Consider the following 6,000-nt stretch of genomic DNA (forward strand, 5'->3'; position numbering starts at 1 on the left):
ACATTTCCTGACAAGGCGTTTTGCAAAAAAAAAAAAAAACAGAAAAACTTGGTGAGGGCATAACATAAACGATAACACTTACTGTCAGGAGAAATGTATGTGAAAGAAGTTTATGGATTTGGAGATTTGTTGGCTAAATAGAAAAGTGAAAGTCCATTTTTTTAAATTAAGGCATGATATTAATGTAAATCACTGCTCTGCTCTTAGCGAGTCTGTCTTAAGCTAATGTCTCAAGAGTATTCTGCTGATGCTGCTCTGTTTCAATCCTTGCCTTAAACTCTTCCAAATGCTGCAGCCGGGAATAGCAGTAAATGTGATGAATGCAATACTTTATGAGGGACTCTTGTATAAATTTATATGAGATTTAATTTGTAAAAGTCAGAGGAGCTAGACTTAAGGGGGCGTAAAAATAGATCAGGAATTGCTGCACGCTCCCAAAATGAACCTCTGTATTATTTGACTGCTTTCTTTTTCCATGCTTTTTATTTGTTTTCTTGAACTGAAAGTCACATGCTTTTTCAAATAACAATTACAGTAAATGTAAATACCTGAATCAAGGATAAGTCGAGTTACAAATTAAAGTTAAAGGACAACTGTAATGAGAGGGATATGGAGGTTGCCATATTTACTTCCTTTTAATCAATACCAGTTGCTTGGCTATCTTGCTGATCCTCTGCCTTGAATACTTTTAGCCATAGACCCGTAATAAGAATGCAGCAGATCAGGTGTTTCTGACATTATTGTCAGATCTGACAAGATTACTACTGCAGCCAGATCAGCGGGCTGCCAGGCAACTGGTATTGTTTAAAAGGAAATAAAAATGGCAGCTTCCATATTCTTCTCACTTCAGTTGTCCTTTCGCCTATTGCGGGGGTGCCCAATAGGTCGATCGCGATCTACCGGTAGATCGCGACCGCCTATTTGGTAGATCGCGGCCTCTTGGCCGCGTCCCATCACAATTTGCGGCCGGCAGGTTTCCCATCATATTTTGCTGCCAGCCGCAGGCCAATAGGAAGCGGGGAAGAGAGAGGAGGCGCGGCTGAAGAGGCCATGACGCGACGTCATGGTTGGCTGGCGGTGGCGCCGGGCACACGCGCACACGCTGGACGGTTTACGTGGCTGCACAGGACGCAGGCTCCTACTGCGCATGCGGGGCTGCACAACGTGAGGGGCTGCAGTAGCTGACACTACACCGGAGCGCTCCGAGTCCGAGAGGGGAGACCAGACATCGCAGCTGGAGAGAGGTAAGTGATTGAGCACCCATCGTACCTACGCTAATGGCACCTATCCCTACCTACCTACGCTAGAGGCACCTATCCCCACCTACCTACCTACGCCAAAGGGATCCACCCCCACCTATGCTAAAGGGACCCACCCCCACCTACTTACCTATACTAAAGGGACCCATCCCCCACCTACCTATACTAAAGGGACCCATCCCCACCTACCTATGCTAATGGCACCCATCCCCACCTACCTATGCTAAAGGGACTCACCCCCACCTACCTATGCTAAAGGGACCCATCCCCACCTACCTATGCTAAAGGGACCCATCCCCACCTACCTATGCTAAAGGGACCCATCCCTACCTACCTACCTATGCTAAAGGCACCTATCCCTACCTACCTATGCTAAAGGCACCTATCCCTACCTACCTATGCTAAAGGCACCTATCCCTACCTACCTATGCTAAAGGGACCTATCCCCACCTACCTATGCTGAAGGTACCTATCCCCACCTACCTATGCTGAAGGTACCTATCCCCACCTATCTATGCTAAAGGCACCTGTACCCAGCTACCTTTGCTGAAGGAACCTATACTTAGCTACCTATACTGGAGGCACTTGTACCTGGGGGATATTCGTGACGGGGGGGGGGGGGGTCTGCAACACTTTAAATGTTGGTAGATCTCCTGGACTTGGCAAATTTTAAAGTAGCTCGGGAGCCGAAAAAGTGTGGGCACCCCTGGCCTATTGTAATGCTTGGGTGGTATACTCTCTGAGTCGGCATGTATGCTCAAGACTGGAGGGCTCGCTCTTCACCTGCTGCTGACCCTGCCTGGCACACCACTAGCGGGCCTTAATAGGACTTAGGGGCCCATACACCTAACGATTTTCCCACCGATATAAAATCGTTGCACAAACGCTGCCAGAATGATCAATTTCTGTCCGAAATCAATTGTTCCCGTCGATTCCTGTCGATCCGTCCGTGCGGAAGATTTCGCTCGATCGCCAGCTGGTCGGGAGTGCATCGATAGCAGCGTTCGAATGCCCGACGACCGATGCTAGCTGCAATACATTACCTGCTCCACCGGCGTGTGTCCCCGCTCTCTCTGCGGTCACTTCTCCTTGCTCGGCTCCTCCAGCTTCACTGAACTTCCTGTCCCGGCAGGACGTTTAAACAGTAGAGTGCCCTCTACTGTTTAAACTTGCCCGGCAGGAAGTTCAGTGAAGCTGGAAGAGCCGAGCACGGAGGAGAAGACAGCGGAGACCCGAGCAGGTAATTTGCGCGGGGGTGGGGGGGAGGTTGGCAGTGGCAGCTTCACAGATTGTGATCGGTTTCATGCTGAAATCGATTCACAATCTGTTTGCAGTGAAGGCAGCCATACTATCCCTCTCTGATCAGATTCGATCAGAGAGGGATCTATCTGTTGGTCGGATCTGATGGCAAATCGACCAGTGTATGGCTACCTTTAGGCGAGCAAGCATACAAGCTGAAATCAGACCTACAACCAAGATCAACAAGACTATGTAGCTGGGTAATGGAAGAGGCTACATAGGTTGCCACGGGAGTAATGAACAAGGGAACAAGATTGCCCAGAGCAACTGCAGCTCTTGGCTTCCGATACCACCACAAATAACACACAATGGTTGCGCAGTGTGGTACCACACTGCCTATGATCTGAGTAACAAGACAAACAACAGACAGACAGGCTGACTGACTGTTGCCCAGGGCTTCTGCCGCCTGAGCCTCTGGCTAAGTAACAAGACAGACAACAGAAAGACAGACAGAATGCCTGCAAGACTAATCGCTGCCCCAGCAAGCATCCACACTGGCACGAACATGACAAACAGGAAGGAGCATAACTAATAGCAACCGCAGCCTATAGTTATGTCCCCACAAACAAGACTAGCAGGAATACTACCAGTCACCAATGTGGTGATGGCAGAATCCAAGCTATCAGGATAGTGGACTTCACTGACCCCCGCGGGTGCAGCAAACATCCAGCAGGCAGGAAAATACAGAGCAAGGCAATATACAATTTTACAATAACAACTTTCACAGCATGGACCCAACGACAACAATAGTAGGTGTACGCTATGTCTGAAATGGGAGGCAGACTTTTATGTGGACATCAGCCAATGGATGCAGGCATGCAAATTCCCACACAGCTGAATGGGAAATTACTTAATCCTGAGCTAGCTTGATTACAAGCTGCTAGCTGACTGTGCAAAATGACTCTCCCAAATACACACAATATTATGCAAGAACATGCATGTAGGAATCCAGGGCTATCTGGCTGCAGTTCAACTGCAGCAAGCAATAGGAGGAATCATGACATAGGAGGAATCATGAGCTGCTCTGAACTGCAGAGTGATTGCAAATGACAATGAGACTTATTGCGAATGCGCAACCGAATGCAAGCAGATAAGTCAGAAGTGCCTGGTTGCAGTTCCACTGCAACCGACAGAACATGCTACAGGAGAGATCCTGACACCTATATTTCTGCCTCTGCAAGATGCGTAAAAAACTAAATGGTGATATATAATAATTTTTATGTTGCTGTCAGTACATCAGGAGGAGGTAGACTGGTGCCACATCACTACAAACACAGGTAAATATTCCAAGGCTGTACATTGTTAGATCAAATAGCATTGATGAGCGGTACAAATCCCTCCCCTTGCCTATGTCACATGAGCTAATAAAGCACAGAAGTGTATAACTTTGATAGAATATTAGCATTCAGTGTGATGGTGTTGGTTGGAGATTGGGGCAGTAAGCTACTGGTCCCCTCTCTGTTACTGTATATTATAGCAATGTTGGAGATATATAATATTCTGTATGATCTGAAGGCTGATGCAGTGAATAATGCTAGGAATACCCGGTACGTTTTTCGCGTTCTATTCGACATGCGATCTATTAGCCATTCGATTTTCTGCTCGATTCTATTATCGTCCACTTGTTTTGCTCATCTTTTTTCCATTCACTTCTATGAGAAATCGAGCAGAAATAAATCGAGCGGAACATCGGACATGTCAGAATTTTATAATCGAAGGCATCTATCGGAACGATTCTTAGCAAAAAACATACCGTGTATTCCCAGCATAACACTGATCTTAGCCAATGTTTTGCTCCTGTAGGTAATGCATTACATAATAACAGTTACAGAATGTGCGGTAGTTTACAGTAGGGAACCCTTTCACAAACAGGTCTGGATTTATATCACAAGACTCTGTAGGCACATAAGGTCTGATCCAATTCACATTTTCTCCTAAGTTTTCTCCTAGGAGGTAATGATAACTGATGCATTACATCACAAGGCCAGTACAGGTATGCAACATAGCTTTGCAGTGGCACAGACAGCAATAAAACATCACTAACAGTTCTGGCTACTTGCACACTTTTGCTTCACCCGATGAGACACTCACATGACAACTGATGCATTACATCACAAGGCCAGTACAAGTATGCAACCAAGGCTGGTTATAGAGTTTTTTTGCTACCTGAGGCAAACTTGTGAGGATGCACCCCCACCCCCCGATTTGGAGTGATTGCACAGCACCTGACAATTTACTCTGCTTAATTTAATGTTCTCACATGACATGCTGCAGCTCAACACAATAGCACACTGGCTGGCTTTGAGTCTGTGACAAACTGTTCACTCTCAGCAACTCCATTCCTCATCAGAAAGGTACACAAAGTACAAAAATGCTGCCCCTGAAATCTGTGCGCCTGATGCAAATGTTTCACCTTGCTTCATGAAAGAAGCCCTGTATGCAACATAGCTTTGCAGTTAAACAGACAGCAATACAACCCCTAATAATTAATACATTTCACAAAGCAAAATTTTGCAACATTTATAATGACTGTCTGCCTGTACAGTGTGGGTACCGAGCGCTAGCAAGCATTTGGTCGGTGCAGGAGAGCAGCTAACAGGTGGTGACTTCACCGCCTATCCACTGCCCATCTGAAAAGGGAGTTCAAAGTCCATAGGAAAGCATTACTTACGTTATGACACCTAATCTAAATACCCATCCGTCTGCAGCATCCAATAAATGCCACCATTTCTTTTGGCTGAGCCTAACTACTTATTATTTTGCAATCTGTCCACAATGCATTTTGAAAAATCACAGCGGTCAACTTTTGCCATAATTTTTCAAAATTGCTGCGATTTTTCCACATTTTGTTATGTGATTTTAATGCAATTCAATGGGAGTGCTTTTTTCAAAGCCCAGCAGCATGGATGGATCGCAAAGCACTCAGCAGTGGGGCTCAGCCCTCATTGTACATGCATACATGTTGTAAGTCACATGCCCATGGCCACAAACAATCATGATCATCCTGCCGCCATATTTCCTTTCTACAAATCTGCCGCCATGCTGGTGCACACAATTATGACAACAATGCACACCTGCGCAATAGTAAATAATAAAAAAAAAACAAAAAAACAGAAGACATCTTTTCAGCTTCTCTAGTGCCTGGAGGAATGCTGGGATTTCCAGTTCAGCAACAAAACATAAGCCGTAGGTCTTCCTTTAGCTAGGTAGCAAGGTAAAACTGCAACTCCCAGCACTCCCTATGTACAACAGAACCACATGATTCTGACATTCAAGATCCACCTCCTTGCTGATAACGACCACCTGAGCTGACAGTCAGGCATGTGTACAGTGGCCGCCGACCCCCAACCTGCGAGCGATCTGCGCGGTGGATCAACTCACACCTGCAATGGCCTTTTGCATAGTCTGCACTGCTTCTACTCCTGTCGTCACACATGTGACA

The sequence above is a fragment of the Hyperolius riggenbachi genome, chromosome 3 (assembly GCF_040937935.1).
Source record: "Hyperolius riggenbachi isolate aHypRig1 chromosome 3, aHypRig1.pri, whole genome shotgun sequence".
NCBI lineage: Eukaryota > Metazoa > Chordata > Amphibia > Anura > Hyperoliidae > Hyperolius > Hyperolius riggenbachi.